Source organism: Plectrocnemia conspersa, unplaced genomic scaffold (genome assembly GCF_051122295.1).
Source record: "Plectrocnemia conspersa isolate PC_06_02 unplaced genomic scaffold, ASM5112229v1 ptg000008l, whole genome shotgun sequence".
NCBI classification, from domain to species: Eukaryota; Metazoa; Arthropoda; class Insecta; order Trichoptera; family Polycentropodidae; genus Plectrocnemia; species Plectrocnemia conspersa.
The window spans coordinates 16,437,035-16,464,143 of NW_028277172.1; the positions used below are offsets into that span (position 1 = coordinate 16,437,035).

Below are 27,109 nucleotides of genomic sequence, written 5' to 3' on the forward strand. Positions count from 1 at the left end.
AAAAACTCACTTTTAGGCCTCGGAGCCCGTCGCCGGGAATTCAAAATTTGAAAATTTCATTACGAAGATTATTTTATGATTGTTTATCTAGTTTAATCTATGTATTCTTCTAATCCTCAACACATTATGTATATATTTAATTTTTATTCAGTCAAATGACGAATTAATGAAAATTATTGTCGCGTAGCAAAATTTTATTATTAAATAATAATTATTTAAAAGTGTTGTCACGGTACTATCTATTTGAATTTGAATGCTTATTTTTCATTGGTCGACGCTATTTGAATATTTGAATGCTTATTTTTGATTGGTCGAAACAACAGAACGCATTACCGGCGGCTCGAAAATCAATCGGAACAAATTCAATTTTAATTTTTATTATTATTTATTATTATAATTAAATATATTTCCTTTGTTTACGTGTATTGTTACACACTGTTAATACAAAGTGATACGATTTACAGAGTAGATAATTGAACGGAGAATGTTTCGTTTAAAGTTATGCGCGTCCGGAAGCGGAAGCGACGGCGGCGGCTTAGAACAATTATATATAAGATAAAAAGCAAGTAAAGGTGTTAAACTATTTTTTTTAATTCATAAACAATTTGAGATTTTTTGCTAAAGTTTTTTTGAATACCATCTGATAATAATTTAATTTTTTTAATTTGTATATATCTTTAGTATGCCTTTTACAATCATCTTCATAGCCTATAGTTTGATAGAACTTGAGTGAGTTTGAGAGCTCTGTAACTTCTGATGCCTTGAACCATCTGAGAGAGAGTGTCTGAGAAAGTGACCGTTGGTGTTTCACATATTTTTATATTCCACGTTCCTGACCCCTTTAATAGCAGATTTTGTATTCTGACTCTTTCGGTAGGATGGCCAATTATAAAAAGGTGATCGTGACGTTGATTTTAAAAGTAACATTTAATTTCAAAAAATATCCTTATTTTTTTCATGAAAGTAAAAATAGACAAAAAGCTTTAAATCTGTAAGATAAGCCTTTGTTGGTTTTGGAAGATATTTGAAATGGACAAATGAAAATGCAAAATTCATTTATCATATATAAACAATCTTAATATTGTATAATGATAGTTTTTTTAACCCACCCATTTCTTTCAAGAATCATGTATCTATTCTGGGACGTAAGCTTTCCAAGAGTTTTACCGTCCAGAGACCGCATTCTCAGACGTCCCCATCTCATATATTGTACACACAAATATTAATATGTCGTTAAAGAATACGGGTACATAATCCATTTTCGGAATTCCGTCCCGTTCTCGTGTCCGGGGTAAAAACGGTGCGTTCCGCATACCTCGCGAGGTTATATCCCGACAACAGATTTCGCAAGGAAAACCAAATTCCTGCATTCCTCAGATCAGCGTCCCGAAATTCCGCCGATAATAGATGTATATTTTTTCCAAAAAGGGATATTAACGTCAACCAAAGGGAGGTTGTTTGGTGATTTATTACGCAGTGCCAGAAAACAAAATATCATTTCCTTTTTGACGGCGGTGCACTGTGCGATGGAATACTATTCGTAATATGTTTTTTTGGTATGATAAATTTAAATCTATGTTAAATTATGCATTGATTTTAAAAAAAATTATCAGGTACAGATTTATATGCTATATATTTTTTTATTGAAAAAATAAATATGGTAGGCAAAAACTAATTTAAAAACTCATTTAGAAGCAAAAAAAATTAAATACATTTATTGGTTGAAAAATAATAAAATGATACATTCATATAAATATTTAAAATAAATAAAAAGGTAAATATGTATTTTTAGAAATAATGAGCTTTGCCACAATATAGGACGTTTAACCGAACTGTGCGGCGGCGGCCATATTTCCTTTTCGGGAATGCCTAAATTCAAAGGGCCTTTTCGGTTTTCTTTTCGTCAAATTACGCGCTTAATACTAATTAATGACGGCCTTTTCATATTAATTTCCTCCTCTCTCCCTATATAATATATAAATATATTTATTAGTATCCTATCAATGAGATCTTTGATATTTATCGCCTTGTTTGCAACCCAAACCTTTATCCTATACATATGTTTTTTGGCTGCTCGATTAATTACGTTTTTGTTACAAGACTCATTATGTAATATATAAATAGGAAAGGAAGCATTTTTAACGATACAATTTATACGGTGTGTTTACTTGAAACTGGACCGAGGCAAAATAATAAACAAATTTTGCAGATGCCACTCAAATTAAAAATATAACACTTTATTTTTAAAAGCTCACGCTCGATGAAATATTTAAAAAAGAAAAATCAAGTTTAAAGAAATACACAAAGCATATTCTTTAAGTAAAATAAAAATAATTTAGTGATTAAATTTAAAATGATTTTGTATTTGCCGATCGTTTATAATTACTATTTTAAATACATGGTCAGTAAAAGTTGTCAGTATCATCTTTTTTATTTCGTTATTTTTTTAATTTAATGTTGTCAAAATGTCATTTTATGATACTTTGCTGTATTTGAAAATGAGACCATTTTTCATGAATTAAAATTTAAAAAAATACTATCTTTTTGTGCGTAAAAATATGCGATAAACAATGCGTCTACAGCATAAAAACCGATATTGTCATATATTAACTATCCTCAAAAGTTTCACCTTGGAGTTTACCATATTCAATACTGTTGGTTTATTTATCCAACGAAATATATTTGCGCATTGAGTAGGTGAAACTTTTGAGAATCGTTAATATATAGCAATAGCAGTTTTTAAGTTATTGGTACATATTGTTATAAAGCGATGCAATTAGCCCACCAATGTGATTCGCTAAAGCTGTCTTGAATAAGGTATAAAAGATGCGATACCTTGTCACATCCTCCAGATCAAAGATGATCAGAAACTTTCTCAGACAGCAGACGGCATCCGAGGCAAACCGACAGGACCCATATTGGCATGACAGCACGACGCTTCTCCACCAACACATAGTCAACAGAATACACAATAAAAATAAACTGTTACTAGATTCTCCAGTGTCTATTTTGGCTGCAAAGTCACACCTTGAATTATTTTTTAGCAATATATTTTAAAATCAAATAAGAGTATCATTTATAAACGTTCAACAAACTGCAAATTATTTCTGTTTGTAAATATAAAGTGAAAACTAGCAGAATACAAATACCTCCCCTATTCCAAAGCATCATCATAACCGTCGGGAATCTCGCCCTTGCGCGCTCTGGCCCAGTGGGCTTTTAACGCACAAAACGGCCTATGTTAATACAACTTCCTGCGCGAGCTTCGTGCCGGACGCGGGTTCGGTTCCGAATTAATTCGGTTCGGTTCGGGTTCTGGCGCTTCAGGGACGGGTGTTATTTCATAACCAAACGAGCGGCTTTCCGGTCGTTAAGCCCGGGCCTTAACAACTTGGCCACGCGAGGCGGGACTCTTATTGTGTGCTCGATAAGGGATGACCGCAACCTCCCCCCACCGATATTAGAAACTTTAAGCCCTAAGCAACAATTTCCGAACGGGAAATCCTATTAGTGTTTCGATGTTTCCATTAGCGATTTTCGATCGCGCACCGAATTGATTTATCCCCGTCTTTACTGAAAATGGAACGTGTCGTTGGCTCGGATCGGTTCGATTCAATCCCCGGTGGTTTTGAAGCGTTTTGTTTGGTAATCTGAGTATTGCAATTAATTCCAAATCAAACTAATTAATGTAATTATTAAAATTTCGTTCAGAGTTAAAGTACCCAATCTGACTTGAAGAAATCTGTTATTGGAGTCATTTTTTTATTAATACTAACAAAGCTATGTTGATTTTTGGTGACTTGTCGACCTGACAGATCAGAATGTATTTGTAGTTGAGGTAACTTCAAAATTGAAATAGTTAAAAATATACTTTGCAATAAGTAGTTTAAAGCTATTATATAACCATTTTAATGCAATTTAAATGATCAAGTTTCTTGTCAAAGAAAAATTAAAATGATGAATTTTAAATAGAAGTCGACGATATATATTATAAAACATAACTAGAAAAGCATATTGTCTAAACTATTAACTAATAAAAATAAAGTAACAAAAATTACCTTGTACTATTTTATATTATATTTATGGCAAAGTATTTGTTACACAATACTATCTAAGTTATGATATAATGTAAGAAAGGTATTTATTACACTTATGGATTTTATCTTAGATGTATACATGAACTTGATCTCAATTCTAAGTCATAAGAAACCGACTTAAAATATTATTTTATAATATAAAAGTATTTGTTTCTAAAATTAAAAATATTTTTTTATATATGTTTGTTTATCATCTTTATAAGTTTTGTCCTGACGTCATTAGATTGAGTTGTCTTTGAATCGTCGGAAAGTTTTTCTCTTTGGCAAAACTCTTCATAAAGCGAAGACGGCATTGTTACGGCGATAAATCAAATAAGAAGTGAAAACTTTTTATTTTTAATACTTAACGTAAATACTCGCGATTTTATCGCGTTCCCCCGAGCACAATCGCCACTCTTTTCTTTTCATCCCCGAGAGCAATTTAGATTGAATGCGATATAAGAGGCCTTTGTTAATATTTTCAACTTTGATGTTGTTCAAAGATGTATATTAATGTTCAATTTTTAATGAGCACGTATGCCTCTAGAACAATTGCAAAAGTGAATTGAAGAATAAAAAAACTCTCCGAAAGAATGGAGAATTCGCTTCAGTGTAAATATTTGGATATCTTCACATTTCAATTTAGACGTGTAATATGGAAATGTTTTATGCTCTTTCATCTTTTTTATAACAAGATTCTATCTCAAATGTATGGCGCTCCTTAAAGTAGCTTTCTAAATGTATGTATATTCAAGTAACGCATTATTGCGAATTGAACAGCTTTTATCTTTCAATAATTTGATTAAAAAGTATTATTAAAAATACATACATTCAATAAATAATAAAATTTTAAGCCCCAAAAGATTCACCCAGGGATTAATACATCAACACAAATGTAGTACAAAAGTTTGCAAAGTCTGCATTACATAATATCATAAATCCCCTCGTGTAATATAATATTTATTAATAAAAAAAATGCATCATTAAAAAAATATAAATTATCATGTTTATTAACAATTCACTTTTCAAATATTTTTTAAAACTATTAATACAACTTACAATCAAAATTTGTCACTATGCACGAGCTATGCTAATTTTATTTTTAATTAATAATCACAATATTCATTCGTGAGATAAGGAAAATCTATGAAAACATGATTTGTAATATTATATCAGAATTATATTTATTTAATAATTACAAATTATGATTTCCTAAATACAATTAAAGTTATAAATAAGTCAATAATAAATTATTATATTTCCGATCGATCATCACCAAATAGATTATCATAAATTTTACTCATCTCACGGATGAGTATCGTAATGAATAATTAAAATAGAGCTAAATCGTACATATTATGCATTGAAAATTCTCCATTAATAAGCTTGGATACTTAGCTCATAGATAATATATTAAATGTATTAAAAAATAATAAACTGTTTTAATTGTTCCTCTACATAGACTGACGTTAACCTTTTAGTATGAACTCTAAAATTATAGTAATGATTACTTATTTGATTTAATACTGCTTAAAGTGAAATAATGACACTTTTGCCCTCCAATAGTTTTGCTACTAAAGTCAATATTCTTGAATAGATTATTGTGATAATATTGTTTTAACGTTAAACGTGAAAAATAATATCACCCAAATGTTTTATGTGATTTTGACACAGTTTTTTAAATCATATTATCTAATATTACATTTATCGATTTATCTTTTCAGATACATGATGTATCGTTAAATGACGAATTGTCAAAGATAGCTGAATACAATTAATAAAAAAAATAGTTTATAGGTAGTGTCTCTCATTATAATCCCCTTTCAATATTGTATTCACTAAAAACATTTTTTATTTGGACTTTATTTATTTAAACAACAAGTATAAACATAATTTGTAAATAAAATAATAATAAAAAAAGCAATAAAAGCCCTCACTGTACTGGGTGGTAAAAAAACAACACTGAGCGAAAATTGAGCCGACGATTTATCGCACCGCGCGTGGTTGTAAAATTTTATTATTAAAATAAAATTCGATGTAGTAACAAGCGTGGTGAAAAAAATAATGTCGATAACATAAATGCAAAAGCGTCCATATCGTAAGCCAATAGTTAAAATTCAAAAGGGAAAACGTTAAAACCCGAGCTTAAATAATCCCAAATTTGGAAGGATTATGCCCTGCATTGAACCCTAGAAATACTCGCGTTTTGTAACCCAACGATCTATAAATAATTTGCTATGTGAACAAATTTTACACGCTTGACTACACAATGAGGACAGTGTAAATTTACAAAAATATTTTCGATATATGTATAAATTTTGTTTATAACTAACTTTGGCCAACGCTTTTCAATATAAGTGTTAGCTTAACTTGAACGATCAAGACATTCAAATAACTAATCGAAAATTTTAAATAAAGTGATTTTAAAACAAAATATCACAAAAGATAGTCGAAAAGTAAATATGTTTCTTTTATTTAATTGACAACACTACCATTTTTGATAAGCTACGCGTGATGTGGCTGAGCTAACAAGGCCTCAGTAATTGGTTTATTGTGCAAAAGGAAAATTACTACTAAAAATTGCTAATTTATCTATGTTTATGACTGTCATTAATAGAGAAATTTAAAAAATGTGTCAAAAATGTATAGCATAAAAAAGTTATGTTAAAAATTTTGGCATTTTTTTTATTCCCATTTATTTACCACCTTTTTTTTAAATATAAAAACAATGTGTCAAAGTCTGTGTGCGTAATAATATAAGTTACAATAAGTGTAATGATTCTTATTCAGGTGATTACTGCTATAATAGATTTAAAAAAAAAATGTTTTTTATGTATTTCAAATAAAAATGTTAATGACTTTGAGTCATATTGTAATATCAAGTAACCCAAAATTAAGTAATAAATTTTGGTTTCGTTGCTAGCACTACAGAATACAATTACACAATTATTTTAGATTAATATATTATATATACTAAGACAGTCATACTCACTATACATTCCATATTAACACTTTACCGACCGCTCACGCCATATGGAGTGCGAGCCTGCCGAACGTTAAATACCGCGCACGCCATATGGAGTGAGCGGTAGCTATGATTTCGTTATCAAATTAAAAATATATGCTTAGAGATATTTTAAGATTTTTTTTTGAAAAAAATTAAATATTAGTATAAAGTTTCATTTGATATTGAAAAAAAATATTTAATTACTGTGCCTGGCCTTATTATTAGACACGTTTGTCTATATATTATAATTTGTTTATATATTACAATATAATTTTTAATGCAGAAATTCGTTTTTTTGCTATTTTATTATTTTTTATAGCATTAGTTATTGAAAAAGAACTAATTTAGTTGTGAGAAGTCATAAATTCTATTTTTTTAATTCAAAACAAAAATAAAAATATTTTTCACTATGCAATTCGGGACTATATTTAAAATATTTTGTATGTCCTTCTTTAGATTAAATAAGTGCCTGAATTTACTTTATAAACGTTGTTTAATTTTTGAAGGTTCAAAGTATGATTCTATTCCCGAATCACCTTCTCGATTAGCTCTCTTTTAGTGGTTATTTCGATTTTATCAATCTCTTCTTCAAATGCTCCCAAATATTCTCGACGGTATTTTTGTTTTGCAAGTATGTAAAATATCTTCCCAGTGTTATCAGTAAAAATTAACAACAAAATCATATATAATAAAGATATAGTTCAAATATAATTGAGCTGCCTTTGTATTTCTTTACTTGTGTCTTATAATATAATCAGGTACTGTTTATCTATACAAATTCGAAAATCCATTTAAAAAATATATATTTATATCAAATATATTTTGTAAATTCTTTCTACTTTGCATTTTTTTAAGTACACTAACATTTTTTGTGAGTTAATTTATTAGATAGTACCGGTTTCCCGAATTTCTAAATTGACAGATTAGCGAGATTATATCGTATTTTTTCTGTCCTGTAATTTGGAAGTTTCGACCGTTTATTTTATTGAGTGAATTTTATCTATCACGAGATAGCACCGATTTACTGAAGTGATTCTCAGAAGTGACTCTTTTTTTGAAATTGGGAATTTCTTTTGAGATAAGAAATAATATGATGCACTTAAAAAAATATGAATAATAATTCAGTTTAGCTAACGCTGTCGTGTAAATCGCATCTTGTTTTCGTGTGCTCGAGTGAATATTCTAAAAATAATAAAAAAATAAAATAAATAAAAGGAACTTTGTGCTGCAGTGATTCTTTAAAAATATTACGCTTACGCCTCTTTATAAAATATAGTGTCTATAAAAATATAAATACAGTGTATTTTATATAACAAAGTGTTAAAAATATAGTTTTTATTTAAATATAATTATAACCCAAATAAATAAATGGCAGAAGATAGTTTTGTAGAGGAAAATTACGCGGACAATGATTCAAATATTCCCAGTGATAACGAAAACTTTAGTGATAGTGATACAAGTTCGATTGTTCATGAAAGAAATCGTCCTCGAGTAATGATGCCTATTAGCGATGGAGAAGATACTGAGGATGATGATATTCCATTAGATTGGTGTGAAACTGATACACCTAGGCATAACCAGCCATTTGAAGGATTGTCGGGAGCAACTTTTGATGTTGATATCACGCGCCCTGAAGAAATCGCCGAAAAATTTATCGGTGATGACCTGTTCCGCATTATTGCAGAAGAAACAAATAGATACCGTGCTCAAACTTGGAATAAGTACAAACAAGAAGTTAAAAATATTATACAAGAAAAAAATAAGAATATGTGGGGCTTACCGGATATTCTAAAAAAGGCTAAACTACGAATATTTGAAAGTAAATATAAGCGAAACGGGGAAATTTTATTACAATTGTGGAAAACAGTAAAGAGTAGAGATATTCGAATGATATCAACAATCCATAATACAAATATTGTAAACACTGAAAAAACTGACAGAAGAACTGGGCTGCGTATAAAAAAATCAATTTGTATAATTGATTACAATAAATACATGAAGGGAGTAGATCGGGCTGATCAATACCTTTCGTACTATCCAATATATCGTAAAACTAAAAAATGGACGAAAAAAGTGGCCATGTATTTATTTAACTGTGCATTATTCAATGCATTTACAGTGTATAGAAGTGTAAATTCAAACAGCAATATAAATTTTTATGATTATTTAATGAAAATAGCAAAATATTGGATAGAGGAAAAAACACCAGAAACAGAAACACCCAATTTCAGAAATGTCTGAAAATTCACAACCGACATCCACATTCGCCACTGCTCCCTCATTTCAAAGGCTTTCAGGCAGTTTAAAACAACACCAATTAGTCAGGATATCATCTACTAATGAGCGTAAAAGAAGAAGATGCATAGTTTGTATCGCACATAAAATAAGAAAAGATTCTCTTTACATGTGCAAAGAATGTAAAGTAGCTTTACATGTTGGTGAATGTTTCTCCTCGTATCATTTGAAGAAACATTACTAGGTAAATAATAAAAATAACGTTTGTGAATTTTGAATTTTATTTTTTTGATAATTCGTATTGGTATTATTTTAGAATTAAATATTGTGAAAAGTGAATTACAAGGGAAAGACATTGAATAATAATAAAGTGTGTACCTGAAATATTCCGTATTAGTGTGGAGAAATTTATAATGGTGAGTGCACTTTAAACTTGCATTATACAATATAAATAGTTATTGTGAAAAGTGATTTACACGTGAAAGATAATGTACAATATCTGTGTATGTGCCTGGAAGATTTCGCATTACGATGGAGCGAATTACAATGGTGAGTGAATATTTTATTGCAATTGAATTATATATCAGTAAACTCATATTAGTAAAAATGTCATTTCTCATTTTTGTAGATAATCATTTACACAAAATATCACAATACAAAAAAAAAGTGTGCTTGAAAAAAGTTTTTTTAAATTTGAAAAAGTTTGAGAACTGCTGGATGACTCAATTTAAATTATTTTTATTTAAATTTTTAGGTTATTCATTTTTATAATTTTAAAATCAAGATAATCATTTTAAAAATCTAATAATAAGGAAATGTAATAATTAATTTATATTTCCGGCGATCCACATGTTGAGAACCACCTAATAATGACTTAAATTGATGCATTGATACATTTTTAACATGTTTAAAAAAATTCAACTAAATATTCGGACCGTATCAAAAAATACATAAATTTAAATAAAAAAGGTAAAATTCGCGAAGATTTGTGAAAAGGTGCCGGTATTTAGCGTAAGTCTGGTAGTGAAACTGCCGGTCGGTAAAGTGTTAATAGAATTTAATCCCAAGCTTGATCTTTAGCTACTTTACATCACAATGTACGCCTATTATAAGCACACCATGAACTTTCATTGTAATCTATCCAAATCAATGTTGATAGCGCCGGCGCGCCGGTATCAAACGCAAATTGTATGCCTTTTGAATTCTACAACGCACAAAGGCCCCACCAAAATCTAGTACCGCCCCGATAATCCTAGAATTGGAGAAAAGCGACCGAATCTCGCAAATGGCAAGTTTACTCTGAAGGAATTTAATTTCCTTGGCCTGGGGGCATTCATTCACAATCGCTGCATCCACTAAAGGTTGCTAATTAAGACACGTTCACACCGGGTTACTAATATTACGATATAATATAAATCAATCGACAACATTTCTTTCAAGTATTATAATGTACTATCGATCATTTGAGTGCCGATAAATGGTTTGCAGATTATCCGTTCTTAAAATATTTTTTTTTTTTTTAATAAGAATAATCTGGGTTTGTGAGATTACATAAGATCATTTAATGAGAATAAAATAAAAATCGTCCTGTTGATTATTAAAACTAAAAAGGAACATAGATAGAAAGAGAGTTTTTCGAAGATTAGTTTAAAACCAAAGGGTTGCTGTATAACGCAGTATTGTTAATAGGGTAATGCTCATTCTTATCTGAATGAAAGCATATTGAAAACAAACGACGGTTATATTGTTGCAAAATTTTACTGCCTAATGTTACAAGTTTAATTCAACTCATGGAACAATGTGTTATATCGTCAGTGAAACGGTTTTACCGTGCTGGTTTTCTCAAAGCTCTTGCTGGGGAAGATATTGGCTCGATCGATTTCTAGAAAAAAATTGGTCGATACTGGATGTTATAAATGGAATAGCACAATCTAAGTTTGAAGTGAAGCCAGTAAAACTTGTTCGATTGTTCAATTCAGAGACTAAGGCAATATGCAGACTAATAAAAAAAATATTTTAAAAATTTTTATCGAAAAAACAACGAGAATTAGTTTATTAGCAATCAATGCTTAAATGATGCTGATATCTTTAATATTGTCACTCAAACAGAATAGGAAGGAGGTAATAATGAGAATATACTTCTTCTGCACTGACTTCTGTTGAAAATTTACTGAGCATTAGAATATAAGATATAATAGCTCTAAGAAATATTCGTACTGCTTTTCGAAGGTAACGAGAATTACAGATTTTCTTTATAAATAGAAAAAATATTATCTGTATTGTAAATATATTATACATATTTTAAAACTAAATAAAAAAATTAAATTATTTGTACCATCACTTTCCAGCAATAACCCAGATAATTGAAAGTATACTGCATTAAAAATACGCTTCATATATTTTGTTTAGTTAGCTAACGGATAAAATACTATAAAAAAAAGTGTCCCATAAAAAATAATTAAAGCTAAACCTGCATCAAAATAAAATATTAATAAAATAGCTTTTTGCTTTAAAACAAGCTTTATATGAAATTGTTCGGACCCCCATACAAGCTTTTATGAGACTTGCAATTTAGTTAACGCTGTAAATTATATTATTTTACAGATTAAGACTTGATTTTTTGTTATAGAACAGAACTCCTAATAACCCTTATAATATTTGCTAAAAAAAGAAAATATGTCATAAATATAATAGTTCTTTGCTTTAAAACAAGTTTCGTATTATAAGTCGATAGGCTCTCCATACAAACTTTTATAAGACTTGCAATTTTTTATGTCTGGTTTCGGCTTTGTTTTAAAGACTAAAAATTGAATTTTTGTTATAATATATGTAGAATTCTTAGCACCCTTATAAAATGTCACGTTTTTGCAAAATTCTGCAAATTTAAAAACTTATTTAACAACATTCATAACTACGTTGAATAAAACTTTAAATAAAAGTTCGTTTTATAAAAAACGTTTAGAAGCTAAAGCATCGAAATAAAATTTAAAAAAAAATAGTTTTTTGCTCTAAAACAAGTTTCATAATAAATTGATTGGACTTGCAATTTAGTTAGCGCTGTTATTTTTTTTTGTTTTATTAACAATAAATATAATAAAAATACTGTTCCGTAAAAGTATGTTGTAGCTTTATCTTAAATTTTGAAAGACTTCTTTAATTAAATCTTACGTCAAGAGAATTATCTGATCTAACTTGAAGCAATTATTTTTGCGTTATCCAAGTTATTATATATCATTTTATTTTCAGGATTGAGCAAATTGTGATCCAATCTTAAATAGCTTAGTTCGCCAATGTGATAAAGTATAAAACTTTTAATTTGAGTAAAAATGATACAAGTAAGACCGAGAATCTTGCATTATTTTTTATTACTATTAAAATTACTAGCTTAAATAGAAATCAACTAAAGTGAAGTGAAAAACATATATTTTTAATAATAGTTGAAAAAATATGTTAACGTGTCCTTAAAAAGAGGCGAAAATTATAATTAAGTTCTGGATTGGTTTTTAGACGTTTTCTTACATTGATTTATCAAAATAGTCTCATTGCAAAAAAAACATAAGTGAGTTTACAACTTCTTACGAAATTATTTATTATAAATAAATAGATATTTTAGATTATTAAATATTTTGCGGCTTACTATAAATTGCTAAAAAAAATAATAAACAAAAACATTATTAGATCTACAACTTTCTAAGTACGAATAAATTAAACTTGAATTTAAAAATAAATTGAAAAAAAAATTAAATTGACAATTTTAAAGTGAAAAGTTTAAATAGTACAATGAGTCAAGAGGGAAAAAATTTCACAAATAATAAGAAGCTAGTCCAAAAGCAACAATAGATGACAAAGAAAATATTAGAAATAATAAAAATAAAAGCATAAATAAAATAATATTTAGCTTTTCTTATTAATAAAAAAATAAAGAAGATTAGATACATAAAAATGCAAAGAAATATAAAATATACAACAAAAATATACATGATATATTATATATAAAAAAAATTAAATCATTAAGGCTAAATTTACAATAATTATTTAAAATCGATACATCTGAAAAACAAAAAAAAATTATACACTACTTAATATTAAAAAATAATGAACTAGGTATACAAAACTATTATTTTAGAACCATAGATAAGCTATAACAAGTGAGAACATACTCGAAATGGAACAGCACATATTGAAATTAAAAAAAATACAAGTCAACCGGACTTAAGTAAAATCTTATTGAGTTACTTGTTAAAAATTATACAAGGAAGAATTCATATTCAATAAAGCAGAAAAAAAATATGATTTAAGAAAGCTAGACACGAGAAGCGCTCTTCTGCATCCAGGTGCTACTTAGGTTCGTAAACCTGTTTAAATTTGTTTTTTAGATTTTGAAAAAGCATTTGATCGCGTAAAACATCATCATCTAATAGAGAGCCTAAGTTCTATCGATCGAGATGGTAGATATGTAGGAACAAAGTATCTAAAACACCAATATCAGATGAAAATAATATAACAAAAACACCGTCTATGGTCAAGTGTTAATTAATAAGTTGAGGGATAATTATATAACTAGAGCAAAACACGGACAAAGCCAGCTACGAAAGCTAGTTATTAAATAAATTAGAGCGCTGGAAAGTGGAGTACTTCGGTCACGAAATCCGAGAACCTGGAAACAGAATCCTGTCTGCCTTCGAATTACTGGCTAGTTAATCCGCATCGGTGTGAACATGCCATTATTGGCCTGCAAAAGGCCTGCCGATTGAAGCCGCAAGATCGCTGTGGCTACAAACGGCACCGTCGAACTAGATCGCATGACTCGTTATCATAAACAAAGAGCCGGACTGGTGGGAAACAAAGGGCAGTTTCGCGCGCTGACCTCTGCAATATTTCATATTCAAATAAACGTTTATTTCTTTTTCGCGCGACCCTGCTGCTGCTTCTACGCTAACTCCAGCGGCAGAGAACGTGTTAAGTAATAATAATAATAATAATAATAATAAACGAGATGGTTATTTGGGTTGTGCTGATTGCGGTCGACTGTATGAAATCCTTTACGCGTAAGTATAATTTTGTGATGGGGTGGTGAATCCAGTTCTCTGTTTATTTGTCTTTGTGAAATTAATATGCACGTGGTTCATTGTTTATGTTAAGCTCAAAGAACGAAACCGCTCAATGAGCGAAATAACGACCGGAACGTGATGTGAATTTAGATCAACGGTAACAAAAATAAATTTTAAATATGGGTGATTTTAAATAGCCATAACGCGTTCTAGCGTATAAAATATTCCATGACTAGAATATTATTTTTATTAGTATTTATAATGTAACGGAGAACTAAAAAATATATGTTATTGTGTTTATTTAAAGCAATTTATTTGTATTTTAAATTATTATTATTGTGCAACATTTTTTCGTCAACGTATATTTGGGTAATTATTGTAAATATATTGTAAATATAACCAAGTTGGATCCTTGAGGTACTCAAGTAAAGTCTTGTATCATTCTGAAAAAGAGTTTTTATACTTGAATAAAATAAAACACGCATTTCACATAAATACTTAGATTTCTGTGAAATGCGTGCTATTTTAATATTTTGTAAGAGAGCTTAATTAATTATGGATAAAAAAATCGTCATTTAAACAAAATGAAGGACAAAATGAAAATCTAAGAATTTTAAATTGCTGAAATTTTCAAACTAATATAAAAAAATAAGTTTAAGATATCCTTTAAAAAGCTCTGAAACAAATACGATTAACATAGTTTGTATACGTGAGGATATAGCTTAATAAGCTATTATATAATATACAGATATATAAGTATTGATATATAAATAAACACCTTCAGCACTTGTCAAAGCAAGCAACATAAATATAAAAGGTCTACATGAAACTTGGTGGATCAGTTTGGTTTATTTTTGTATTGCCTAATAATATATGTTTACTATTATATGTATAAGTCAGGCGTCAGTGTCGGGCGGCTACGTCAAATGCGAAATAGTCCAGGTAGATCCAAGTGACATATAAGGTCATCAAGTTAGTGTATTCGAAAAGCTAATGTTAATTCTAAAGTAAATGAAAGTTCAGATTTTTTGTAAAAAAAATATGAATATGGAAAAGATTAATTACTTTTAAAACCATATGGTTAAACTTTAACCTTGTATAAACGCTCTTGTAATGCCGCGTGTGTAATTATGGTGGTGAGTCCTGAATCAGTTTATTATATTATGGCTTTACGGTCTTTTTATAAAAATAAATTAGAACTACGCCTTTGTGTTGAGCATGACAATGCCTTAGAATCTCTTAGCTACGCGTTTCAATAGGTACGATTGTATTGTTCAGTGGTGACAAACGAAAATAGATTTTTGGACCACATTGATTAATTTGCGTTGCGTAAACGTTCATTGTTTAAGTTTAAAAGTCTAGTGGCGATTTTTATTTATTTATTGCATTAAAATGCGTAATACAAAAACTTATTCATATGCATTACATATTTGAACCCAAAAAATTAATATTGTAATATTGTATATAGAACATACATGATGTGTCTTATTTGCATTACAAGACTTTTTTTTAAATATTGACATTGTAAGAGAAAAACTAAAAATAAGCAATGCCTAAGCGTTTATGTTAATTTAAAAGCTGTATTTAATTTTTTATTTTTAACTGAAACATTATTTAGTTATAGCAGATTTTTTATCAATTCTTATACAATTGATTATGTACACACTTATAATTGATTATTTAATTGAGTATTCTGTATCATTTTAAAATATTACTGAAAGCTCTAAGAGCTTTCACTATTATTTTTAAATTAATACTTCCACCACTCAATCAATATTTCGACATAAACAGCGATGTTAACGGTAATAAACTCATGCTCTTAATCTTAAGCACTTAACAAACTTTGAAGTGTATTATATCGAAACAAGCATTTGTTGAGTATGTCCTCAACATTCTGAACGACGCATATGTATTACGCATCATATTTTAACATAATCTATATCTAAATTATATTTTAGAAATATTTTTAAGTATTTATTTAAAGAAAAAATACATTAAAGCTACTTATATCAAAAATACGATGAACCTATTCACTCTGATGTATTTTGAGTTAATAATATAGGTATTAATTAAGCTCCTACCTTCTATGCATACATATAAATACGTGCGTTAAAAACAAACCTTATTAAATAAACCCGCCCAAACGATGGGCCCTAATGAAAAAAAAAATCCGATCAAATAAGACCCGAGCCGCAAAACAAAACTCTTTAAACCTTACCGAGCGCAACACGACCTATATACCTACATATACTCACCTATATATACGTAACAATTTAAATTGTTAACGATTCCCCAGTACGTAACGAGCTTTAAGCTCCTCACCAATCGGACGCCGTTTTCTGGCTTTCGGTCGAAATAAATAAAAACGAACGAACGAACGAGGAAAAAACCACCAAATTCTCCCATACCCGGGAATAGATATCTGGGGGTCGTTGGGTTTTGATGTTTTAATCCCCGGCGTTCATTATACGAACGAATTTATATTGCCAGTTAAGGCGGGCTTACAATACACCGGTATACGGTGATTAAAAACGATTAATGCGCTACAAGATAACCGTGCGAAAGTGAGTTAGCGCCCTCGTTATAATTGGGCTGACCATACGTTCCGTTTTGGGCAGGACAGTTTATAGGGGCAGGTCGATAAGTGCGGGTGTCGATAAAAGTTGAAATGCGAGTGGATCGTACATTAAGTGATTAAATATATTTTATATCACTAATCTTCTGCTCCAATCTTAATCATGACTAATATCAGTAATACAGGACATCAGTAAGATTAATTGGTTACAATAACCATAATCAAAGGATTTTGACAGCAGCGATAATTATTTGCTTACGATAAGCTGCTTTTGCAAGATAATTTTTTTAATTAATAATTTATAAATGAAAAGTACATTGTATAGGTAAACTTTGTAGTAGATGATTTGATTAACTTTAATTTAATGCATTTTTCTATAAATTTTCATGTTTTTCTCTTTATACATTGAGGTACTCTCATTCAAAAAATTATTTTTATTACTAGATATAATATTTTTTATATCAATCCATTGAAATGGTATATGACTTTAAAATAGTATATATGAATTTCACAAAAAAATTATTTTCATTTCATAAAATGTTTAGAAGGCAAATAAGAATTAAGTTTAGATTTTTTAAATATTTTTAATTTTCACTTTCACACAAAAATATTTATTATTATTTTTTTTATAGCAAGAAACAGTTATGTTAGCTGTTTTACTAATAAGTTAGTACATTTTTTTTTATATTGTAGTATACCAGTTAACTTTACCTCGGAACAATTTTACGTAATATCATGTGCTGATTTATAAAGAAACAATATTGTTTTTATATCTAAAGTATGTGCATATTATTTGGATAAGTTAATCGTGGCTTTATATCTAAATAGTTACATATATATCAAACGGTCCTTCAACATCACATCAATCGTCACAAATGTGATCTGTAAGTCTGTCGAGTTGTTGAGTGGTTGAGTGCTTTTCGCGTTAATCGAATCGCTCATTCATAATTTTACTAACGAGGGATTCCTTTAAACGGCAAAATATATTTTTTTAAATATTTTACTAGCTGACTAATAGAACGATAATTAAATTAAATGTCAGCTTTTTATACTTTTGTAACTGTATATATAATATATTATTTTTCAGGTATTGATAAAATGCCCGAAACATGTACAACTTTTATTTTTTGTGATTAGTCTCAATGTTTTTTAACATAAACATATATATGTACTTTAAGATTTTTGTTTGCATTAGTGTATCAATACTATTTTTCAGCATTTTTTATACTAAGTGAAAGAGATTATTCTAAATCAGTCTTCTAATGTATGTATTTTTTGTTATATTCTATTTTTTTTCAAATAAATAGTAAATTTGGAAACACTGTGTATATTAGCCTCTTAACTGTTACATTAATAGATGGTTTATAAGTTAGTATGCTAAGCACAACACCCAGTTATCTAAATTCAACCGAATAAACGACCATCAGAGGCCATGTGTGTGCAATTCCATTTTCATGCCACAAATCCGCACAGTTAATATTCCATCGGCAACTATAAATACCAGACACAATAAAACACATACAGTATATTGTATCTGCCGATATATAAAATAGTAATTTCGAACAGTTCAAACACACAAACACACACACGAAGCGCATAAAATATGTCAAAACACGTACATACATAGTAACCACGTTATAGTCATACCGTAACGCACACAGCCGGATAGCATTTAAATTACACATTAAAACACAAAGCGCTTCCCATTGTGAACGGCAAACCATCGATTCATTTCATAAACACCCTGTTCTCAATGTAAATATGAATGTCCTGCAAACAATTAATTTACCATAATTCTTTAGCGCTATAACGGATAACAAATATTGTTATTTTTTTCATCGTTTCTCACAAATGAGTAACGTCATTCAAAAATGAATTTATTTATTATCATTGTCTTGTGATAAGAATGTAGTGTTTTTCACTTGCATCGTTTATTTTAAGATAGGTTTTCTTTCTCTTGTCATTTGACATTTTCAGTGGCTATTAGCCATTTTATGTTGTCGCTCCGCGATATATGTAAAACGAACTGAAGAATTCTTCTTGCGCCATGCTTCTGTTATGGATACGTTGCTCCTTTTCTCCCTTTAATTGATAACAAGCATTTTTCTCAAACACAATAATTGAATTGCTTATGTATACCATTTGTTTTTCTTTACCACTTAAAATGCAGTATTTATCAATAGAACTTTAATGTTTGAGATCAAACCCTAGGGGCGTGACTTCGTAGCTAGTGAGACGCTTAGTTAGAGTTTTATTAGATTGTATTAAAAGCGCGACAGACGATAAATGGCGAGACGCTTTCTCCAAGCGGTGGTGGAGAAGCTGGCGTAGGGATGATGTCCGTGGGAGTTCCTCAAAGGTCTTGTAGGTGGCGTGGCAATGATCTGCTACGGTGGTACTCGTATAAGAGTCTCTCACGGGATGTGAGCGCCCATGACAGTATGTAGTCCGCGGCGGCGGGCGTCTACTGGTCCCTTCGAGTGGCTGCTTGTGTCTGCCCTATCCTCATCGGAGTCCAGGTTACTATTGAAGCCAAACTCACTTTATATACGCCTGGAGCCTGCGTACCCACCCACGGAAAACATTTCTTAATTGTTTAACAAAAACTTTTTCTTAACAAAATAAACTTCCTAACAGGAGTCAGGACATGCTTATAAATTAAATCACATCATTAGTTTTTTCATTAGACTTAATATCAAATAAAATAATATTTTTAATAAATAAATAAAAAGATTTTTGTAACATGAGAAACGAACTAAAAAATATTTTATGGTCATGATTTATACTTCTTAGTTGGATAAAACCAGTAAAGAACCGAAAATTTGTTGTTAAATGATGATTATTAAAATAATAGTGATAAAAAATGATGCTACGTTTCAAATATATTTTTCATTGGGTTGTGTAGCTAGTATATGTTATGTGACTCTTAATTAAATACATTGTTTATTCTTGCTTACGTCAGTTGTCCGATCATTTATAATAAAGAGCATAATATTATAAATATTTGTTATTTACAAGTGTATCACGTTTACAATGTCATAAATATACATTTTTTATAACTACATTACATTCGAGTTTGTCCGCCTCGCCGCAGACAATATTTTTAATTTAGGAGCCAACGATAAATTTCAAGCTGGTTTTTTTTTCAAAAAAAAAACATTAGTTTCCCATACAAAACAACGACACAGTTCTGCGTTTGACAATTCGAAAATATTTCTCTGTGACCTGTTTTGTACGGCATTCATCATCTTTTGCGCGCGCGCGTATGTACAATATTTTTTTGTTCGTTTCGGAGCTTTATGAAGCTCAAATGTATATTAATGGCGGACGAACCTTTTACAAATACACGTGCGGGTACATAGAACAAATATGAATACCTTTATATGTATAATAATACACACATGCATTGTGTTTTATACACCAATACAATCGAAAGTTTCCGCGAACTAACGCACACTTACGCCCTTTATCCCGAGCGGATCGCAGTTCACGGTTTTCTCTCGTCTCTTTTGTTGTAAGCTCTCTGTTTCTCTCTCTCTCTCCATCTGTTTCCGAACCCTGAATAATTATAGAGGAGCCTTGCAAATAACCGATGTAAATTAGGGGGCATCCTCAAGAGATTCTCATTTGTGTATAAATGTGTTTCGGACCTTTGCGCACTCTCAATGTTCAACGAACAGTTCAGGCCTTAAGAAAAAAATCTCACGACGAACTCCTCTCTCTGCTCGCGTTGATAATTTAAGAAAATATTTTTTTATATAACCAAATTTATACATTTAAATATATATTAATAATTTGTATTAAGCTTTAAAACTATAAGTCAATGTTTCTTAACTTTTTAAAGCTGCACCTAGACGTCTTTAAGCTGTCATATTTGTTTTGTTATAGTTGAAATATAAAACTTTTACACACATAAGTATATTATTATATATTGTATTAAAGTCGAAAAACAGACACCTTATTTTATAATATGGTTATTGTTGTCAAAAATATTATTGAAAATATTTCGTGACCTATTCAATAATACATGCCAAACGACCCAATTTTGGGTCACGACCCATAGGTTAAGAAACCATGCTATAAAGTACATCGATAGCCTTAAGTATAATTTGACTAAATTACCTAATAATATCATAAATAACACATGATATAAAATAACACATACAAAAAATACCAGTTATCGTATACAACATCTAAGGATAAATTTAAAATAGCGTTGTCATTGAAAGCAACGCTGAAAAATGTCTGTGACTATCAATCGGAATAATAATTATATAAGAATCACTAATTACGATCTCTCAAACACCATAGAAATAAAAAAAAACAATATGGTCTAAATGTGATTCAATCACAGGTCTTTCAGATTAATAGTCAGTGACTTATACCAATTGTCTATTGTACTAAAAAAATATTGTCATCATCATAAAAAAAATTAACAAGGAAATCCATTCTGTTAAGTCAGTTATTTTAAGATTTAAGCTAGTCTTTCAGAGAAGTTTTTTCAGTCTATTCTTCTTATTTTTATATTATATTTATTACTACAGATACTAACGATTACAACTTTACTACCATAATCTTCTTAGAAAATAAACTCCTTGACAACTCTCACCTTCAGTCAATTATATTGCAGAAAATAATATTAAATAATAATTATTCGTTCAATACTTGCCAACATTGCAATCTTAAGACTGATATTTAAAAACAAAGTGGGTTCATAAAAATGCTATAATGTGTAAAAAGACTAATTAATCTGTAAAAACATATGATTTTGTAAACTGCAAATAACTTGAAATAAACTTGTTAAAAACTATAATTATTTTACTGCCATACTAACTCCATAAACTGTGAGTGATACATTGCAACTAATTTCAAATTCAGTAATAAGTATCTAATCCTCACAATTTATAATTATAATATTAATTAAAACCATATTATACTCACCACTTTTTAATTTTGCCTTATCTTTGTCTTTTTAATTCACTATTAAGAAATGTGTTAACTGTCCGAATTATTCTAATCTTGCCTGCGATAAAATATCTTTTGGACTTTTAGACGCAATAATTGTTTAATATTGCCATTTAACATAATAATGGGAAAAAATCAGTTCAACGTATTACATATATTATTTTGGTTTAAATGAGTTACATAAAATCTTTTCAAGATAAAAACTTCATATGCTTATAAAATTCGTTTTAAACATATACTTTTTTCTTCAGTTTATAGTAGTATTTGCTGTTATTGTATTATATTTTAATATTTTTTAAATCCATATATATATATATATATATATACGTACCTGCCTATAAGTTTGTGAGATATATTTTTCTTTAACGCTTATTTACGGTAATCGCAGCTGAAAGATGTATACATCGGGCGAATGGATGCTGGATGGGTTGGGGTCCGCAAAAGCCGGCGGGTCAGCCTCCCTTCATTATTCATTCGGTCACAGGAGCTGTTTCGCATTTCTCACACAGTAAACGAATAACGCAAATCCTTCCGCAAAACCGAAGCATAAATCAAACCCAACACCTGTTTCTTTCGCGGCTACGGAATGTCTTTGGGAATTTTGTCGGTTGCCAGTGAGTGAGAGAGAAAGAGTGGGAGGCTTGATGTATTGGATGGATGGTCGGCCATCGCTCATACGCGGCTGACACTTCTTAATTTGATGGGGAAGATGGGTAATTATTATATTTCGTATACACAATAATATATATAAATACATATATGAATATATACCAGTACCTAAATAAATATATATCACATATTTTTTATATATCTAACAATTTTGCTGAAAATATAAATATAAGTACCCCACAAAAATTTTTTTTATAAATATGACCTATTTATTAAATTAGAATTTTTTATAGGGTATGTTTTATTATTTCTAAAATTGTAGTATTGTTTTTTTAAGGTATCGTTATTTGTATTGGTCTGTAAAAAGCAATATCGTCTGATTATTTTCATGGATTCACTAAAATTATAAATTAAGCAACATTCTATTGGGTTAAAGAGTTGTTTAATCTTATTATTACGTTAAAAAGGATCTAATAACTTTTACCGACAATTATTTAAGACCGCTTATTAGATAAATTCCCGGTGACTTCTTGGCATTCATGTATTTTTATTGCTTAAAAATAATAAAAAAAATATTAAAGCTAGAATTTTAATAAAAACTACACATTTAGAATTATACTACCATTATGATATCATTATTTTTATAACAAAAAATATTAATAGATCTTTATTTGAAGCTCAATAAAATTAATATTTGTATTAATTATACATAATTTAAATAAACGTATAACTTATTATGTATCATTATTTTTAACTTAATATATTTCTAAAACCCAGAATTCTAAAATTTAATATTACAGGTTATTAATATTAAAAGACAACAAATCAAAGCAGATATAAAGCATTAAAATAACAATAAACTAATTAAAATTTATATTTATCATTATACATACATATTTATAATATATAAATAAATGACATAATTTAATTTTTATGGATTTTTTAGATAAAAATAAGTAAAAACTCTAACATAATTTAATTATTGTAAAATGCACTGTGCATTATTTTTTTATTAAAATCAAGTGATTTTTATTTTTTGCAAATATTTAATTTCTTCTCTTTTAAATTTTTTAAAAATTAAATTTAAAGATAAAACATAGAAAATACAAAAAAAAACATATCATTGGTTTAAATTTAATTAAAATATTCTTTTAACGACTCTTTTACACCAACGAAAAGGGAAATAAAAGTCTCCAAAGTTTTGCCCATACAGTATTTTACACAATAATGTTGAAGCAATCTAGTAACCAAAAAATTTAACTAATGATAAGTAATAGTGCACGGACTAGAAATTACACAACCATCTCAAAATGTTAATCGCACTTAAATTTCGCTAAAAAAGCTACTCTTTGTATGGAAAGGATGCTAGCTAGACAATATATTTTATCTCGCACATATTATTATTGTTTTTTCACCCTTTGTGTACAAATCGGCAGGGTAATTATCCAGATTATTTATATTTTAATGCGTTAACAAATTTAAAAAAAATTCATCTACGATTCACAATAGCCGTCCTAAACCAGCATTGTAAAATGCTGGTTTTGACGGCGACGATGACGTTGTAAGAGACGCAAAATTAGAACAAAGAGAGACACAGCAGAAAAGACGAGCCAAAAAACTGCATAAGAATAACAGTTAGCCGCTCCACATACATCACAGCTGACAATAATACAACTCGACACGCTAGCAAAAAATCCTTGATTTCTATGACTTGGCATTTTGATTTCACCGCTTATTAGCGACATCCACATTTCTCTCTATACATATATAATTAATATATGTTTTAAAAATATTTTTTTTTCCTGTATGATGATAATTGAATCGCTTTCATTAGTCAAAGCGACGACCCCTAACGTTCGGCGAACATTTGACCCATTTCTCAAACACGCTTTTAAAAAGAGTGCTGAAAAGTTTACTCCTTGTATATATTACATTATAATCTGCACTTTTTTCAGCTGTTGTCTCATAAATAACAGCGATACGGTCGGTAATTTCAATTTAAAATAACGGCGCTGTGAGGCACCTAGAGCGGTTAAGACTAGACGCCACCGCTTCTGAGACATTATTATTATGCAAAAAGGTTGATTATGTTTGGTCAGGGGCTGTCTAAGGACGAGACAGGGTAGGTTAATGGCCTTCTTTAAAATATTCGCTCGTATTTAAGGCGGGTACGTCCCCGGGCGTCTCTGCTCTATGCACTTTTTTGCTGAAAATATTATGAAAGAGGATCCGCTTCTGCTTCCTCGGTTAAGCTATGACCACCGTCGAGCTTTCACACAGAAAAAAAATAATAGAGAAAAATTCAATGTTTTATGCGGTGGGTGGGTGGGTCGGTCGGTTGTTTTTCAACATCTGGATCTAACCTATTTTAATTTTCTGCATTGAATGTGTCGGAAGCATTTTACTAAAATTATTAAAAACAATAAAGTACTGTATCATTTAGTTTAATTTTATTATTTGTGTTATTTTCTGTAAAAAATATAGTATCCCTTAATATGCTAAATATTAGGTATGAAAAATAATCGAGTTAAGATCTTGATTTTTGAACTTGATGCTAAAGAAAAAAATATGTATTTTACACACAATATTCGTATAATTTATGCGTATTTCCTTTCAAAATGTTTGTTTAGTAATACATATGTACTGTATATACTCCCATATAGTTTTGCGATGTTAAGTTTCGTCATACTTTCAGCTATTTGAATATAGTGGAATATGATGACGAAATGGAGTTCTAGGATACATCTCATGGGAAATATGGATCAACATGAATGTGAGATAAGTCATGTTATCTTGGCAAGACTGGATGCTAAGACCTACCTATGTGTGTCTATATATATATATATATATATATGTCTGTTCATGCTCACATGTATTATAACTGAGTTGTTAGTTCGTTGGCTAGAAATGACATTATAACTTAATCATAAATATATACATAGATAATCGTGATATTATATAAACAAACAAACAACGGTTTCAGTCAATCAAACGCTTGATGGGACTATAATATATTAGATTAATTCATATCAGTCGATTGTGTTTTGAACTGATTTAACATGTATTAAAATTAACATTGATATTATATACTGTCAGAATAACATTATATGTATGTATGTGTTAAAATTAAAAAATAAACAGTATTTAATACAGAGCTAATATTTATAATATGATATAAACATAAATAGGGATTGTTACATATACATATATATAATATTATCGAAATATAATTGTTTAATTTATAAATGATTTTAAATATGTAAAGAATTTAAATTTTTAATATGAAAACAACTATTATTCTGTTTTCTATATCTAATAATAACATAATTGTCATAAAAAAATATACAGTACATAAGCTTTTGACTAAGATATTTAATTATGTTTTTGTCATTGTATATTGGTATTTCTATACGTATGACAACCAGTGTGCCATTAAATTTAACCGCATAATTCGCTGATTGGTTTAATTGCAGCAATGCGAAAAACTAGCGCGTTATTTGCGGAATGATATAATAAATATGTATTTAGTACAAACAGGCTTTGTGATGTTTATATTACAGTTTTTATGATATATTGTTTTTGACGTTTGATATGAAAATAAAATAAATATTTGCGGACAGTAATAAAAATATCAGATAGTAATATCTAAATAATTTAACATTAATATTTTAATTAAAATTTAGCTAGTAGACATAAAATGAATATTTAAAATAAAATCCATATCAAAATCCACAATAATTAAATTTCAATGAATATTTAATAAAAAATATTAGCAGTGTATAAGATTTTTCTATAAATGATACAATAGCTTAATCTTTATACATAGTTAGTAGTTGTTCCATCTTAATATTCCGTGTTTACACTGTTTGACTCTTTGAATTTTTTAATGTTACAAAAATATAATAGTATATAAATCAATATTTTTACATTTTTGTAACACATTTGTTCCTCGTCCTATATACACAAGAAAAAAAAAGAAAAGCTCCTTAATTTATAATTTAAACTCAGCTGTGCCGAATAAGTAGTAAAGTTTGGCAAACCATGTGATTAAATTGTCAACAAAGCAAAATAAAATGTCACTGCTTCTATGGTGAACAATGCAAAATGGGTTTCGTTTTCTAGATATTTTTCACTTAATATTACTTAAAATTTGCCACACGAAGTAAAAACTGTATTTTTTATCCTGGACATACGTTACATTATAAATGGTGCTAACTTAAAAATTTCGACTTGTTTTTTCATTGACCAAACAACAGTTTTATTTTAAAATTTTATATAAACGATAATTATAAATTCGGTTAGTAGTAAAATTAATATTTTGAATAAAAAATTTGTGAAATATATAACAAAAACATTTACGTTACAAAAAAATATAAATACAATGATTACCACATATATTAATTTCAACAAGATTACTTTCAAATGTAGTTTATTAAAAAAAAATAGTTAAGAAAAAGTTTAGATATATTTACCTAAACAATGTGAAATTTAAAACAAAGTAAATTCAAAACCATGGGTTTGAAACCCGTGTGAATCTACTGCGTTTATCAATTAGCTTAAATTAGGTTCCTAGAGATAAATATCAAGATGA

General features: G+C 29.0%; 1 protein-coding gene across 1 annotated transcript in view; it reads left to right on the top strand.

Moving 5' to 3' along the window:
• side-VII (sidestep VII transmembrane protein) overlaps positions 1-27,109 on the top strand; it is a 542,053-nt gene that overhangs the window by 381,144 nt on the left and 133,800 nt on the right. The window lies entirely within an intron of this gene.